Source organism: Microcaecilia unicolor, chromosome 6 (genome assembly GCF_901765095.1).
Source record: "Microcaecilia unicolor chromosome 6, aMicUni1.1, whole genome shotgun sequence".
In the NCBI taxonomy this organism is placed as follows: Eukaryota; Metazoa; Chordata; class Amphibia; order Gymnophiona; family Siphonopidae; genus Microcaecilia; species Microcaecilia unicolor.
The window spans coordinates 182,966,439-182,984,769 of record NC_044036.1 but is presented as its reverse complement, the minus strand read 5'-3'; the positions used below and the strand labels follow the sequence as shown (position 1 = coordinate 182,984,769).

The window sequence follows — 18,331 nt, the reverse complement described above, 5'->3', positions numbered from 1 at the left end:
CTGCAAGTTCCCACTCCGCTGGATCGATCTGATGCCTGCTTAGATAATCGGCTTGCACGTTGCTCTGACCTGCAATGTGAGCTGCCGACAGAAATTGTAGATGCAGCTCGGCCCAGTGGCAAATTTGTTTGCCCTGCGCGGCTAGAGCTCTGCACTGAGTGCCGCCTTGTCGATTTATGTAGGCCACTGCTGTAGTGTTGTCCAACATCACTCTGACAGCCAATCCTTCCAGGGTCACTTGAAAGGCCAGAAGCACCTGAAACACCGCTTTCAACTCTAGGCGGTTGATGGACCACTCCGACTCCTCGGGTGTCCATAGACCCGGGGCATGCTTCCCCTTGCAATGTGCGCCCCAGCCTTTCAGACTGGCATCTGTCACCTCTAGGCACCAATCGGGGAGCGCCAGCGGCATTCCTCGCCGCAGCATGCTGTCTGAGAGCCACCACTCCATGCTGTCGGGCCGCAGGGAGCCAAGAGAGTCTGCATTGGTAATCCTGAGATACTAGAAACCATCTTTGGAATAGAGCATACTGTAGAGGTCTCAGGTGCGCTCTCACCCAGGGCACCAGTTCCATGGTGGCCGTCATGGATCCAAGCAGCTGGACAATGTCCCAAACTCGCGGGTGGGGCATCCTCAGGAGTAGACGGACCTGATTCTGAAGCTTGCACCGCCTTTGCTCGGGTAGGTACACACACCCCGAGACTGTGTCGAACCTGGCCCCCAAATATTCTAGAGACTGCGAGGGGGTCAGGTGACTTTTGGCCAAATTGACAACCCAGCCCAGAGATTGAAGTACTGAGACCACTCTGGCTGTTACATGCTGACTCTCTGCAGCAGAGTTTGCTCAAATGAGCCAGTCGTCCAGGTACAGGTGAACCCGAATACCCTCTCGCCTTAGAAAGGCAGCTACTACCACCATAACCTTCGAAAAGGTGCGGGGAGCTGTGGCGATGCCAAAAGGCAAGGCCCGGAACTGGAAATGCTTTCCCAACACCGCAAACCTCAGAAACTTCTGGTGCGGGGGCCAAATTGGAATGTGCAAGTAAGCTTCTTTCAGATCCAGAGACATGAGAAACTCTCCTGGCTTTACCGCCGCAAAGACGAAGCGCAGGGTTTCCATGTGAGAATGCCACACTCTCAAGGACTTGTTTAATTCTTTTAAGTCCAGAATAGGGCGAAAAGACCCACCTTTTCGCGGCACCACAAAGTAGATGGAGTAGCGGCCGCAGCCGTGTTCGGTGGGAGGTACCGGGGACACGGCCCCTATCTGAATCAGACCTTATAAAGTCTCCTCTACCGCCATCCGTTTGGCGGCAGAACCGCATCGGGACTCCACAAACACGTCTCTTACTGGGGCGTCAAATTCTATTCTGTAACCATCTCTGATCAGGTCCAAGACCCACTGATCTGAGGAAATGTTGGCCCACTCCTTGGCAAAGAGGGAAAGACGTCCTCCGATGACAGGACTCAAGGAGAGGGCCGGCGCACCATCATTGAGAACTCCAGGCCTTGAGCCAGTGGCTGTGGAACGTTTGTCCGAGCGAAAGGAGTTCCTCTGCTGAAAACAGACACGAGAAGTGAACCCAGCAGAACACCCCGGGCGGTACCTTCAAGCTTCACGGAAGCGAGGTCTGTAAGAGGAGTGGACCGCCGCATCCTTAGAGGAAGGCCCAGGCCTATCTTTGGGCAAGCGCTGGGGTTTAGCCTCACCCAGGCCCTTCACAATTTTCTCCAACTCCTCACCAAACAGGAGAAGGCCTTGAAAGGGCAACTTCACCAACCTTTGCTTAGAGGCCATGTCCGCCGCCCAATGAAGTAGCCAAAGAAGACGGCGAGCCGCCACTGCTACTGCCATGTGTTTAGGCGAAGCTCTGACAATATCATAAAGGGCGTCAGCAAGAAAGGACAAGGCCGACTCCATCCGCGGAGCCACATCTGAAAAGGGCTCCGCTCCATCACCGGGCTGTTCCACTGCCTGTTGCAACTGAGCCAGGCAGGCTCTAGCAGCATAACAACTGCATGCAGACGCCCGAATAGTGAGACCTGCAATTTCAAATGACCGTTTAAGTGCTGATTTCAGTCTACGGTCTTGAATATCCTTCAGGGCAACACCTCCTTCAACAGGGAGGGTAGTTCTCTTTGTCACAGCTGTGACTAGGGCATCCACTTTAGGCATAACAAAGTGAGCTATATGCTCCTCACTCAGAGGGTATAATTGCCCCATAGCCCTGGAAACTTTCAAAGGTCCCTCAGGGTCAGCCCATTGAGCGGAAATAAGCTCTTGGATGGAGTCATGCAAAGTAAAGGCTCGAGCAGGCTTTTTGGTACTAGCCATCCTAGGATTCACAGAGGAGGCTATGCCACTGGCAGGGTCCTCAATAGAGAGAGCCTGAAGGGCATCAGAAATAAGCGCTGGCAGCTCATCACGGTGGAAAATCCTCACCATGGAGGGATCGTCTAGATCCTGAGTCACTTCTGCACCAGACTCTGGCTCCTCAGACCATGAAGGCCTGCCAGAGTCCTCCGAATCCTCACAGCCCGACCACAGGGGGGGAAATGGAGGTGCAGCACTCACTGAAGGGGAATGAGCCCTTCTGCGCTTCATATTCTGCCAATTAGCAGGGAATTACGCCTCAGAGGGCATACCCAGGCTAGAATCCACTGGGGGGGGGGGGGGGGGCATTAGAAGAGGCCCATGCCGGGCTTTGTGGGAGAGCTCTTTTAAGTATGTATGCTTTATGCATTAATAAGACAAAATCAGGGGAGAAAAACTCACCCTTGGCACCCGGATCTCTGCCGGGGCTAGTAGCTCGCATATCAGCCTCACTCCGAGGCCTCCCCCGGGCTCAGGACTCTCCGTCTCAGCTGAGGTCGTGCCATGTGGTAAATTCAAAATGGCGCCCGCTGCCAGCTCAGAGCGCGAAGAATCGTCGCTCGCCATGCTCGGGCCGGCTCTCGTCTGTACAGCACGATTTACAGAGCCCCGCTGCTGATCTGTGCTTGCCACACTTGGAACAGCACTTTACTGTCTCCGCAGCCATCGACGAAAACAGCGGTAAAATTCAAAATGGCGGTTCGTGCCAAAATCGCCCCGATCGCGGGCCCACCCCGGAGGAGTCAGAAAACACTCTTACCTCACTGGACCGAGTATCACAGCTCCGGTTCCACAGAAAAAGGCAAGGAAAAACCTCTGTTCCAGCGTCTAAGCGCTATTTTTTTTTTTTTTAAACGCTGTGAGGAAAGCAGAGGTAAATAGAACTCCGGAGGCTCAGGTGAGTGGGAAAGGCAGGGAAAGGGCGAACCTATGTGCCTGCATCCACTGTTGGTGGGGAAGGACAGGGAAAGCTAAGCAATGTGTCCACATCCACGGAGGTATGGGTAAGGCAGGGAAAGGGCGAACCTATGTGCCTTTAAAGTGAAGCTGCTATAGCCTCCAACACCCCTGCTAACAACTGGCAAAAGCACAGGAGCAACCTCCAGGCAGATTTTAGATGGAGCTCGAAGAAGCTGCAGCCACTCTGCTAGGGGAGATAGAGAATACTGAAGAGAGGCAGTGGAGCAAGCTGGTATGAGGCACTGAAAAAAGTGTGCTCTCTATCTCCCTCTGCTGGTTGATGGACACAACCCATCTGTAATGGCTGCATCTGCTTGATGACAAGGAAAAAAAGAGCATTAAAGCAGTCTAAACTCAAAAATTTGAAGTAGTTTTCCAATGGTACTCTGGTCAAGGAGATTTTTGATGATCGAATTTGTTTTAATTATTTTTGAACTATTAATGAGATATGCACTTGGTAGTTGAGGTCTCTTATCAAGATCACCACCTAGAATTTTCACTGATGAAACTGACTAAATTTTCTCATTTGACATAAAATGAACTGAAATAGTTGGTGATGTTCTGAAGAAAAAGATAACTGTCTTGTTAGCATTAAGTTTCATTTTGTTGTTTCTAACTAAGTGGCAATAATATTAAGTTGGTTGTTAAGCGAAGAAATAGTAGTGGAGTCAGTATAGTCTACAGCAGTTAAAAATTGTATGTATTCGGCATACATGAATGCAATAGTGCCTAATAACTGTATCAAAGTGGCGAGTGCTGGAGGCATATGGAGCATTTTAGAAAGGACGTCCAACTGAAAATGTCACTAATGGACATCCATCCCATGTGTATTTTAGAACAGGTTATAGCCTGTTCTAAAACAGATATGAGATGGACGTCCATGTGCTGGAAACATCTAGAATGAACATCCATTATATAAATTGAAATGTCCAAATAATGAACGAGGGAAAACAAGGGACATGCATGTCTGTATGGCAACATAAGAACATCCATCTTATAAAATGGCCACAGTGGTCCACGCAGAACAGAGAAGTAGCCTAGTGCTTAGAGCAATAGGTTAAGAATCAGGGGACTCAGGTCAAATCTCACTTCAGCTGCTTAGGATTTTATTTATTTATTTTTAATTGTGAGACCTCCAGGATTACAAAAATACCTACTATACCTGAATGTATATCACTTATAGTCTTCAGGCTTGCAGGAGTCATTCAGGTACAGTAGGTATTTTTCTGAAGGGCTCACAATTAAAACAAAAAAAATAAAAAGAGCTGGTGGGATTTGAACTTGGTCCTCTTGGTTCTCAGTCTACTGCACTAACTATTGGGTAAACCATTGGGTACTCCTCAGATATGCATGCTGCTCATAAGAATGTCCATAATACCGGACGTTGTCAGAGCCTGGTATTTCTTGCTAGTTGGGAGAATAAGGGGGTGTTGTGCCTTAATCCTTCCAGTAGACAGTTAATCAAAATCAAGGCGCCTTTCTGTAACTTAGACACGACGAGTACCAGGTCTAAATAACAGCATTCATCTTTTTAGACATGGACATCCCAGCCTCTTCTGTGATCGGAGTTGGACATCTGTATTTTCGCTAGTCCCACCCAAAATATGCACAGAACATGCCCCCTTGGTTTAAAGACATCCATATCCTGCCTTTGTAAAATCGAGATTTGGGCATCCATGCAATATGGATGGCTAAACACCAGTTTTCAGATGTACAAAACAAGACGAGAACTTCTAAAATAAACCAACACAGTCTAACATACAGGTATTTCACTGAGTCAGGTGGTGTGTAAAACTGCATGTGGAAGAATGTTGAAAAACAGGAGGCATGAAATCTGCAAAGCAAAAAAGAAATAGGAAGAGACACCCCCTAGGGGGATTAAAAATCAAGGTGGGTTTCTGGACTGCTGTGGTAGGACTAAAGGTAAGAGTTCTTCCTTCCTTTCCATCCTTAACAGTGAGATACAGTAAAGAAGTACCCAAAAAAGGTAGGACCAGAAGATTGAAACAGAGCAAGAAAAGGTTAAATCTGTAATCCCTTGAAAGATTATGTTGTATACTAATCCCATTGAGAGATATGTAGGAACTGAAGGTCCATGAAACAAAATGAGCAAAAACAAACACTAAATTACTGGAGGGCATGTAGTAGAATGCCCAAGATTATTATAAATTAGAATTCTGAAAATAGAGAGGTTCTGTTGGGAGTTCCTTCCCAACAGATCCCCAAGAAGGCACAGCCTAAGGACAATGAAAACAGAAGGAAGGATATGGGGTTATCCCCAACTGAAATTCCTTTCCATTCCAAAAGAAAATAGTGGGGGGGGGGGGGAGGGAAATGCCAAAATTTGAATAAGGAGGTTTCCTTGGAGCAAAAGATCCTGTAATAAGGAAGAAAAAATGCCAAGAGAATTACAAACACTATCCTTAAAACAAGAAAGGAAGGGTAGTCAATGCAAGGGTAATTAACCCCTTGGACTGACCACAAAGCTGCTAGCTGACTTAGAGCCAAGACTGCCCTATTCAGACAAAGATCAAAATGTTAGAATTAAAAGCCTGGAAAGGGAATATACATCCATAAGACTGGAAACTGTGTGAAGAACAGTAACCAGGGTGATATAGGAGTACAGTATAGAGAAGAAACAATGAGACACCACACTGCAGCAGATAAGGAATGTAGTAGACTCCAAGAAGGAATATAACCCTCCGCCCCTTTTTTGACAGCCAGAGAACACTAGGTGGGGTGGGGGTGGGGAGAAGGCAGAGCGATAACATTCAAAAGAATCCAAGGTACCAATAGACCGGAGACCACAAACACAAGTGTGCAATGTCACTGGCTAAAGCTCCTATGCAATACAGACAGGTTTGGTAATCCATGGAGTCGCACAGATCATCAGATCTGTACAGCTTAATACAGACAACCAGTATGGCCAGGATCACCAGCTGACTACTTTGAGAGAGTCATTCATTCTGATACTGAAGAATAGAGTACAACCTGCTGGTGTAGGTGTGAACTATAACAATTTGGAAAGCTGTACCATACAGTTGGCGAGTTCGTAAGTGCATAATTACAGCACTGTTTCCCTTCAAGTACTGGTGTTTGATTCATCACTCCCTGTCTGAAGGTCGTGTGTCATCCTCTACTTCTTTGGTGTCTTCATAACAAGATATGCCATAGAGGTAGGTACCGCAGCTGTCAAAGCTGGCTGTCACAGTCGTGCAAAATGACAGGCTTCCAAAGCCATGCACTGCAACTGGCTGCTGCAACTGTGCTATACAGCCAGTCACTACAGCTATGCCATACAGCTGGCCAGTGCAACTGTGGTACAGAGGACTGCTGCAGCTGTAATGTATAGCCTGTTGCAGGAGAGCCACACAACCAGCTGCTGAACCTGAGGAAAAACAGCAGTTTGCTGTATCCATGCCTGCTGCACTTAGGCCATAAATTTGTTTGCTGCATCCATGACATCCAGCTGGGTGCTGCATCTTTGTCATACTGGGTGCTGAAGCTAAGGCTGTCAGCTATGCATAAAGCTAGGAGATGTAGGGATGGGCATATAGGTGGCTTCCTGAGCATTGCTATAATCAGCTGTTGGCGCTATATCACAGAACTGTATAATGCAGATACACCACACAGATGGCTGGTGCCAAGTGTTTCCGAGGGATAGCAATACTGCTAGGTGTTGTAGCCCCATGCAGCACATCTGGCTGGTACAACTGTGTGACATGAGCAAGCCTACAGGTGTAGGACAAGCAGCTAAGTGATAGCTATGTTAACAGGGGTAGCTATCTGAAACGTAACCATAGCTGGCACCCCAAGCTTCACCACACAAACAGATTCCTGAAAGTATGATATATAGGAACCATGTCCAGTTAAGAACAAGGATTTTCTTATTCATTCTATATCAGGGGTTCTCAATCCAGACCTCAGGACACATGTAGCCAGTCAGGTTTTCAGGATACCCATAATCAATATGCTTGAGACAGATTTTGAATACAATTGAGGTAGTGCATGCAAATCTCTCATATGCATTTTCATTGTGGATATTTCAAAAACCTGACAGGCTAGGTGTGTCTCAAAGAATGAGGGCTAGACGTACAGAACAAAGGAGTGGGAAAACACTGGCTGAAACACCAACCAATGATCAACATTACCAGCATGCAAGATATGCAGGATGTTAGTGCTGAGCACTGGTCGGTGATGAGGTCCAAACACTCCTGGCACATGGGCCCAACCCCCCAGTGAACATTAGTCCTGGTGGTGTAGTAAAAACTACTCCCCCAAACACCTTTGATGGGGAAGGAGGAACACCTACTCCCTCCTACCTCTGGGCTTGCCCTCATCAAAATGGTGGCACCCAGCCCCTGATCGGTACATCTTAGGAGGGGCCCAAGTACCATACAAGGGGGAAAAAAAGACTTTATATGGTACTTAGTCCTCTCCCAGGATGCCCTGGGCAAGGGCTGGGTGCAGCTATTTTGACAAGGGCAGACCCAGAGGCAGGAGGTAAATGGAGGGGTCTGGCGGAATTCCACTAGACAAACAGGGCCAAATCTTCACTAGGGGGTTAAGCTCGGCTCAGACCATCCTGGGGCCCGCTGGACCATCAAGGTATTTTTAAAGGGGGGGGGGGGGGGGGGGGGGAGAGTCCACTTGACCTCCAGGGAGTTGGGTTTTTTTTTTTTTGTTACGGGAGGCTTGGGCAAGGTTTGGGGGTAAGGGGCCATAGCATATCTTTCCTGTCAGTGCCTGAGCCAATCAGCATTCAGGCACTGACAGGAAAATTAGGACTGGACACTACTCAATGGTTCAAGAGCTGTCGGTAGTTTCTAGTCATAAGGTCAGGGGGTTTCCATATGTCATTTCTTTGTGCACTGCACAGAATTACTAACGAGCTAGCGAGCTCATTAGCATGGGATTTTTGGTCACTGCTTCTGTGCACGGTAAAGCAGTGGCTAAAAGCCTCTGTGCATTACCTGCAAAACAATGTTTCATTTAGACTGGCTAAAACCAGTCTAAATGAAATGCTGCAAGCATGGTTTGCTTTGAATATACTACTACTACTACTACTATTTAGCATTTCTATAGCGCTACAAGGCATACGAAGCGCTGCACAAACATAGAAGACAGTCCCTGCTCAAAGAGCTTACAATCTAATATCACGGGCCCCCAAGTTGAGAAACCCAGTTCTATATAATTGAAATGGACATCTGCAAAGCACATCATAGTTCCTCAGACATATAACTGACCTATGTAAATGAACATTAGTGAATTTAAGAGGAGTGGAGGAGTGGCCTAGTGGTTAGGGTGGTGGACTCTGGTCCTGGGGAACTGAGTTTGATTCCCACTTCAGGCACAGGCAGCTCCTTGTGACTGTGGGCAAGTCACTTAACCCTCCATTGCCCCAGGTACAAATAAGTACCTGTATATGTAAGCCGCATTGAGCCTGCCATGAGTGGGAAAGCGCGGGGTACAAATATAACACACACAAAAAAAAAAATACTATACAGCCAACATGTACCGATTTGTTTTTAACTTTTGCCACTGCTCCTAATGCCTAGGGGAATTAGAGACCAATTCCTGCTCACCAGACAACTGACGTATACAGCCCGGAAACAGAGCTGAGGTGATCAGAGTTAAAAACACAACTGAAATGATAATCACATTTGGTTCTCTTGGTGAAATGACAGATCCAAGTAGAAATGTACTGTTATGAATAGCCCAAGCTGGGCTGACTCTGGAGGGCCATGTCACGGCTCACAATGTTAGAGCCATGGCTGCGTCAGTGGCTCACTTAAGATCAGCCTCCATTGAGGAGATTTGCAAGGCTGCAACGTGGTCATCAGTCCACACATTCACATCTCACTACTGTCTCCAGCAGGATACCCGACGCGACAGTCGGTTTGGGCAGTAGGTGCTGCAGAATCTGTTCGGGGTTTTACTGTTGTAGACCAAGATTTCCTGAATGCACCTACCTAAAAAGAGAGTGGCTGAGAAAAAGAACATCTATGCCCTCTACTTTAAGATTCTTTCTAAGACTGAAGGATCGAGAACGTAGCAACTCAAGACTTGGTGGCATGAGATCCATAACTGGGAGACCCCCAACGGCGAAGAACCAAAAGAAAAACATGTGCACTGAGAGGCCATGCCCCTGGGACAAGAATGCGACAACTCAGAAAACTACGGTAACAGCAGTCATCCCGGCTACAAAAGACTCCAACAGATCCGAAAGATGCTGTTCTGCCCAGGCCATGAAAAGCACTGGTTCCTGTAATAAAGGTCATCTCTGTGTGCCATCATACTGAGTAACCCAGGCTACTGCCGTGACATTGCTCGACAGCACCTGCACAGATTCGAATTCCAGTAAACGTTGGCAAGACTGCAGAATGAAGTGCCAGAGATTTCTACAGAGCGATGGAACAGCGTACTTTCGAGGGGAACCGACTCTGAACAAATGGCCACAAGCAGAGAGCTCCTCAGCCCCTGAAACAGCCTCATTGTTATCATTATCCATTGAGGCAGATGCAAAGGAACACCTTTGTTCAGAATTGGAATCTGACACCATCCACGGAACCTTTCTTTAGAAAAAGTTCCGAGAGCCAGTATGTCAGTCAACGGATCCATAAATGGAGACCCGAGGGACACCTGTAGAGGTCTGAGTGTCCTGGGCCAAAGCGCTCCTTTTATTGCTGCTGTCATAGAACCCAAAACTTGAAGGCAGTCCTTTGCACAAGGAAACCGTTAGCGCAGCAGAAAACCAATCTGACTTTAAGAATGACCATCCTGTGCTACTGAAGACATGCTCGGCCCTGAAGAAAATCGAAGCAGACTGATATAAGGAGGCTCTGAGAGGACTGCAAGCAAATTTGAGAGGGTTTAGTACTCAATCAAGGGAAGCGTACAACTGCAGTTGTAATTTGCGTCCTCTTCTGGCAAGACAGTGCGTCGATTAACCAGTCGTCCAAGAAATGGTGAACTAGAATACCTTGGGGGAGAGCGACCAAGGAAGCCAGAGACTGGAGGATGTGGGAACAATGAATAATTTTATTAAGAAATTTGGAGACTTGACACAACGTTGTGTTTCGGCCGTCAGGCCTGCATCAGGAGTCTTTGTGACAAGATATTGTCAAAGAATATCAATGATAGTTGTTCAAACGTAACGTTATAGTCTTTAAAAAGACTTCGTTAGAAATCAAGTGACCGTCAGGTACACAGCTAGCGCTATCCGCGATGTGGTTCACCACATCGCGGATAGCGCTAGCTGTGTACCTGACGGTCACTTGATTTCTAACGAAGTCTTTTTAAAGACTATAACGTTACGTTTGAACAACTATCATTGATATTCTTTGACAATATCTTGTCACAAAGACTCCTGATGCAGGCCTGACGGCCGAAACACAACGTTGTGTCGAGTCTCCAAATTTCTTAATAAAATTATTCATTGTTCCCACATCCTCCAGTCTCTGGCTTCCTTGGTCGCTCTCCCACTTTTTCTGTGACTCTGTTTTTTATCGTGGGGTGTTTGAGTTCTCCGCTTTTTTGGCGGATTTTCTCCCGAACTAGAATACCTTCGCATCGGAGAGCTGTCGCTACTACTTTCAAGAAGGTTGTGAATTCTCGACGGACAAAACCTCATAGAGAAGAAACAACCGAAGAATTGGATGAATTGGAATGGGAAGAAAGACCTCCGAAAGCTGAGAGGAGTAAGATAACCTTCCGAACGCACAGAAACTTTGAAGGAAAGAAAGGCCTTGGAGATCTTAAGTGGCCAGAGACCATCTTGAGAACTAAAATCGGCCTGAAAGAACCTCTTGTATCTTGAGCCTACAAAGAGTAGAGCCCTGTTCCTATATCTGTGAAAGGTACCAGACCCCACAGCAAGAAGTTGGAAGAGCCTGTGCCAAGAAGTCCAGACAACTCCTCTTGGAGACGTGATCAACAGGGAGGCTCTAAGAAAGGTAGGTGGCAGCAGCCGCACACACTCTAAAGTTCTTTGCTTCTATCACCACAAAGCAGCAGCGGGGAGAAAATAAAACTGCCAATAGTAAGGGTAGCAAAGAGTAGAGAGGAGGGAGGATGACAAACAACCAGAAAAAAAGGGAGGGCATTTGGCTGGTTAGAAGATATTGGAGAATCTAATGGGATCTAGTAGACAGTGACATGCAGGAAGGAAGAAGAATTGCAATTCCATAAGAAAAGCAAAATGTGATAACAAGTAAATGGTATCAGTGCTAACTACAGTCTAGCCGCAGTGAAAAAAACTCAAGCCTACAGCGTGCCACTTGTATGCATGGCCAAGGAGTCTATAACTGGCTTTTTTTTTGACGGCACCTGTGCTATAGCGTAAAAGCTCAAGATGTGTATAAATAAAGAATAAAGGAGAAACATGAGTAGACCATGGGATGGCACTGAGAAATACCTATAACCTAGAAAAGCACGCCCCTTGAAACACTAAGGTAAAAGTGACAAAGTGAGTAAAGGGAAAGACTAACGGCCCCGTGCCGAGATTCAGGAACCCAGGGGAACTGGGCTAACCCGTGACTGAGGTGCTCTGCGACTCTAAAGAAGGCACTCAACTCTCCATTGCCCGAGAAACAAACTTGGAACTCTTCAGTGCTCCAGATACAACTCAAGATTGTGACCCCAACCAGAGGCAGAAGGAAAAAAAAACACAAAAAACTGCATATAAGGAATGCCAACTGCCTTCGAATACCCACAGAAAAAGAGGAATATCAAATCCATAAGCCAATTAAATCCCAAAATTTGGCACAAGAACATGTTTTTGTTTGTTTTTTTTAATAGTATTGCAGTGTTCTGAGTCCAAGAGATTGACATCACAGAATGTCTAGGGAGAGGTGAAAATTGAATAGTCCAGAGGATGGAAAGACCCCTCCTGAATTACGAATATTACTGTAATGTTCTGAAACAATGACATTATGGATAGTCATGCATCTACAGGCACCGTAGGTAGCAAAAAAAACTGCTTTAGTATAGAGAATCTTCCTACCGAAGGAACATTCCCGAGTAAAAGAGCATCCTGAACTAAAAACATAGAAACAGGATCTTCAGAAACTCTAACATCTCAAGTAACAGCTTGTAAAAGAGCATATTAGGGTCTGAATATAAACACAGGGGCATCCACTAGGGCCCAGGAACCCTTGGGACACTTAACTGAGGAAAAAATCCACTCTGGAGGAGAGGCAGTCACCCAAAGGAAAAGAAAAGGACTTAGTATAGCACCCAAGCGAACTCGGGAGGAAAACCCTGCTGGTGACAGGAAAGCTGAGAAGAAACCCCAGAAAGAAAACCAGCTTCTCTGCCTCCTCCGTGGGGCTCTGAAAATGGTGGCATTATCCACCAAAAGCTGAAGTGGACACTAACCGGGTTTCCACAGCGATGAGAGAAGAAACCGCAGCTAACAGAGTCAGCATCTCTATCTCGGTAACATAGCTCTGTAAGAAAAAATGGCAGCGTTTCCGTGCCGAAACTGTAGTCGACAACAACCGGGAGTCCAAAGCGGTGAAGAAAACCACAGCATTAACAAAAGAAACCACCAACTCAGTAACGAAACCATTGGGAGTTGTCTGAAAACCACTAAATGACTGTTCTTTACAGACTCCGAAACGCCTCAGATTCTCTGTCAATGCGGAGACCAGCAAACTCAGCTTTTTTTTTTTTTTTATTAACCATATACTCTAACAATCAAGGAAAGGCAGCCAACAAGCAGCAAACCCCATACAAAAGTATGGCTGCAGCAGAAAGCTAAAATAGAGCTGCTTAGCTTGTCTGTTTTATCTTATTTTGTTTTTTTTCAATTTCAGAAGCAGCGTGGCTGTCTCTCCCGGCTCTCAGGACACCCTTCCTGCAAAGGGGCCGAGGCAGTGCCAATCCAAAACTTCAGCCAACTGAAGGTAGAGGCATTCAGACAAACAATTTGAAGGATTTAAGGGGGATGGACCCAGTCACCTGAGTTTAGCACCCCCAAGGCCTATAGAAAACCCCCACAGGCCTCAGTCTCCAACAATCAGAGAAACACCAGAGCACAGAAAGTACAGAATATAAGTAGAATTAAGTAGTAGTTAACAAGGAGAGAAAATTAGAAAGACTGAAGGGCTCACCTCCTTCCACCTGTTGGAGAATGAGAATACTGGATCTCACTCTAGCTATCCTGGGCTCTTACTGGCTCTCACAAGAGTCAGAGTTCTCAGTCTCCACCTGCTGGAAGGAGTGCACAACCCATCAGTCACATTCTGGGCTGGTCCGGAGGAACGCTAAGGAAGAATGTTTTTAAAGCCTTTCTAAATGCAAAATATGATGGTATAAGTCTAATGTCTCAAGGAAGATCATTCCACATCTTAACCGTCTGAAAAGGAAACAAACTCTCATGAACAGTTTTTAGAACACATATTTTTAGGTGTGGGATAGCCCATTTGTGAAGTGCAAAGGCCAGAAAAATCAACAGATCCACTATATCCTCAGTCAGACCACAGATTGATTTGAAAAACAAAAAAGCTTAAATCTAATTCACCAATAATATAACCAATGAAGATCTCTCATAAAAATAGTCAGAGTCAATATGATCTCTACTAAATATCAGTCTAACCCCTGTATTTTACAGTGCTTGTAACTGATACTGCAATTTAGCTGAAATACCACCAAAGAGTTGCAGTAATCCAGCAGTGGGAACAAAATTGTTTGAGCCAAAATCCTAAAATTATTTAGAGTGGAGTGATGACCTAATTGCTCTAAGCTGTCTAAGCTTAACAAAAAACTTCCTGCTAAGCACATTAATCTGATCAGTATATGAGTAGCGTGCTTGATCGTGCTTGTGAAAGGGCACTGGAACTACCTTTGCAATGTACTTTAAGGAGAGAAGAATGAAGAAAACTACCATCCACTTGCAAGAACTCTTGAATGAGGATTCCAAGAAAAATATCTACGATAGGAGAGGAGAATTCTAATTTGTAGCCTTCTTTGATAATTTCTAGAACCCACTGATCTGTGGTAATATTGGTCCACTCTTTGAAGAGTTGGGACAACTGCCCACCAATCATCTGCTGCGAAGAGTGGACTGAACCCCATCATTGTGAGGGATAAGCAGTTGAGAGGATGAGGAACCCTGATTGGAAGCTCGTTTGTCCAAATAAAAGTACTGCTTCTGTTGATACCTGGGCTTCTGAAAGGAAGATGACCTACCACACCAATATCTCTTGGTATCCTTAAGTCTGGAGCAAGGTTTCAGAGATCTAAAAGGGCTCCTAGGCTTGTCTTCAGGCAGCCCATGAGTTTAAGTCACCAAGGTCCTTGACTAGTTTTTCCAGATCCTCTCCAAAAGGAAGCTTTCCTCTAAAGGGATGTTTTGTAAGGTGTTGCTTGGAAGTAGCATCCACAGACCAGTGCTTCAGCCACAATAAGCCGCCACGCCATCACCATTAATGCCATCTGTTTGACAGACATGCGGATAAGATTATACAAGGAGTCTGTAAGATATGCTAGGCCTGTTTCCATTAGGAAACTCACAAGATAATTGCGAACTAGAGTCTTGTCAATGTATCCTCTGCTTGTTGCACCCACCTAAGGCAAGACCTGGCTGCATAAGAACTGTAGATGGCAGCTTGCAAATATAGCGCAAATTAGAGAGTGACATAGTAATAGTTAATGCGGCAACGGTAGTACATTATGCAGTAGTGCCGCAGGAATGGGGTCTGCAACTGGTTTTTATCCTGCAGTAATGGGGATAAAAGGTTGACCACCCTGCCCCCAAGCCTCAGTGGGTCCTCCCTAGGCCTACCTTAACATGCCCAGGTGATCTAGAGGCCTCTTCGGGGCAGGAAAGAACCTCATTGTTTCCCGCCCGTGTCATCACTTCTTCAAAATGGCTGCTGAGACTTCAAGCAGAAATCTTGAGGCTACCACAGGATGTCTCAGCAGCCATTTTGAAGAAGTGATGACACGGGCGGGAAACAATGAGGAAAATTGGGAGTTTTCTTGCCCTGAAGAGGTACTCTTGAAGTGTAGCCCTGCCCAGCGCTGGGCTGGTGAGTGTGCAGGAGATAGGAGGTGTGTGTACATGGGGGGGGGGGGGGGGGGCTGGAAAAAAAGTAGATGAGTGTGGGTGCAGGGAGGAGGCTGAAAGTGGCAAAAACAATTTCCTTTCAGCTTTGAGCGAGGAGATGCTAGGAAGAAAGTTAAGACTGTGGGGATGGTGATGAGATGGAGTTACAAAAATGTCCACTTGACTGCAAGGATGGGGTGGGGATGGGAAAAAAGTTTTCTTTGCAGGGTGTCACTAGGGCAGATACCTCAGAGAGCTTTAAAGACTCCAGTTTCCTATCCTGAACATCCTTTAAGGCTATTCCCCCTTCCACACGAAAGGAGATCTTTTTGGTCAACACTGCTACCAAGGAATCCATCTTTGGCAATTTTTCAAGCTCTTTCTGAGAAACGGGATAAGGCCGTTATCCGGACTAGACCATTGAGCAGAAATCAATTCCTGCGTAGCGTCATGAACAGGGGAAGCTTTAGGTGGCTTTCTGGTGCTAGCCATCTTAAGATTCGAGTCAGAGGAAGCCTAAGAATCAGGAGGAGAAATATTAAGAATGTCCAGGACCTTTGTAATGGCCAATACACTAACTTTTGGAACACGAGCCATCTGAAATGCTTCTGACAGGCCCCCCTTCAAGGAAATGAAGAAACAAACTCCACTTCAGAAACAACCTCTAAACGTCTCCTTTTGGAGGAAGGGTCCAGTTGCAGAGGCTATGAAACGATTGCAGAGATTCTGTACAGCTAATGTGCTGAAGCTATGCTGAAGAAAGATGATCAGATTGCTGAAAGAGTGCTTAAATAAAAAAAAAAAAAAAAGCCTTGTGGAGCAACAAAATAAACTCTGGAGAGAAAGGTTCTTGGGAAGCTATCAAGAGTAGAAAGGGAAAATTAGGTTCTTACCTTGGTAATTTTCTTTCCTTTAGTCACAGCAGATGACTCCATTAACTGAAGGGTTGTATCCGCCCACCAGTAGGTGGAGATAGAGAACACTGAAAAACCATAGTGCCTCTTGGACAGCTAGCCCCAACTGCCTCCAGTATTTGAGATTCCAAAGCAGAGTGAACCATAAAGATGTAATAACATAAACTTTCCTCACAGCTAACAAACGCCCCAGAACAGGAGCAATAACCACACAAAGGAGGGACGATCTCAACCTCCTGTAGAACATCATCATGTAGAAATTTTGAGAACTGGTATCCAACTTCTCCCAATGAGATATATATCTGCATGAAAGAACTGAACAAAAAAAACAAGTCAGACAAGGAGGGATCATGGATTCATCTGCTGTTACTAAAGGAAAGAAAATTACTGAGGTAAGAACCTAATTTTCCCTTTCTTGTCATCAGCAGCAGATGAATCCATTAACTGATGGGATGTACAAAAGCAATCCCTACTTAGGGTGGGAACAGGCCACACCGCGAGCAAGCACTTGTGCTCTAAAAATCGCGTCCTGCTTCGCTGCAACATCCAGCCTGTAATGCCGGACAAATGAGAGCTGAGAAGCCCAAGTAGACGCACTACAGATCTCTTGAAGAGAGAGTGCACCCGTTTCAGCCCATGAGGAGGAAATGGCTCTCGTGGAATGCGCCTTAAACGCTTCAGGCGGAGACCGACCTGAAAGCAGATACGCAGAAAAAATGACTTCCTTGAGCCAACGGGTTATAGTGGCCTTAGACGCCGGGCCTCCACACCGAGGACCTGACAACAAGATAAAAAGGCGATCAGACGTCCTGAAGTCATTTGACATCGGTAGATACTGCAACGGTGCCCTGCGGACATCCAAAAGATGTAACTGCCCAAAGAAATCTGGGAACTCTTCCCTAGAAAAGCGAGGAAGAAAAGTGGGTTGGTTCAGGTGAAACGCTGAAACCACCTTAGGCAGAAAGGAAGGCACTGTACGTACCGTTACTCCGGACTCCGAGAATTGCAGAAAAGGGTCCCGACAGGACAGCGCCTGCAGCTCTGACACGCGTCTAGCCGATGTAATGGCCACCAAAAAGACAGTCTTGAGAGTCACATCCTTCTCCGAAGCTTGCTTAAGCAGCTCGAAGGGCGAGCACTGGAGAGCCTTCAAAACCATCCCTAGGTTCCAGGCCGGACAGGGCAATCAGACGGGAGGACAGAGCCTAAGCACCCCTCTGAGAAATCAGGCAATGTCCGGATGAGCAGAAAGAGACAAGCCAGCAACTTTCCCTCGATAGCATGATAATGCTGCCACTTGCATCCGCAGGGAATTGTAAGCCAGGCCTTTTTGTAAGCCCTCCTGCAAAAAGTCCAGCACTGTCGAGATCGTAGCCACGTGGGTGTGATCGCCTTGAAACACCCCACGCCTCAAACTTGCGCCAGATCCGAGCATAAGCTGCGGAGGTGGACCGCTGGCAGGCCTGCAAGAGAGTGGAGATGACCTTGTTAGAGTAGCCATTGTCTCTCAAATGCGCCCTCTCAATAGCCAGGCCGTAAAACCAAATCGGCAGGGATCCTCCATAGACACCGGACCCTGAACCAACATGTTCGGCACAAGGGGCAAAATAACAGGAGAGTCCACCATCATCTGGCGGAGATCTGCATACCACGGACGCCTTGGCCAATCTGGAGCGATGAGAATCACCAGACCTCGGTGCTGTCGAATCCGTAGTAGGACTCACTCTATCAAGGGCCAAGGAGGTAACACATACAGGAGGCCAGAGGGCCAGGGTTGAGCCAGAGGGCCAACCCCACCGAGTGAGGATCTCTCCTTCTGCTGAAAAAGCGAGGTACTTTGGCGTTTGCACTTGATGCCATTAGATCCATTCTGGGAGTCCCCCATTTGGCACAAATCTGAAGAAAAACTTCTTCTGCCAGTTCCCATTCCGCCAGGTTGATTTGATGCCTGCTGAGAAAATCGGCTTGCACGTTGCTCTGACCTATGTGAGCTGCGTGTAGCTCGGCCCAGTGGCAAATCTGAGCGGCCT

At 46.6% G+C, this 18,331-nt stretch overlaps 1 protein-coding gene across 1 annotated transcript in view; it reads right to left on the bottom strand.

Annotated features, from left to right (window-relative positions):
- Positions 1-18,331, bottom strand: part of DAG1 (dystroglycan 1) — a 126,651-nt gene that overhangs the window by 6,850 nt on the left and 101,470 nt on the right. The gene's annotated exons all lie outside the window — the stretch shown is intronic.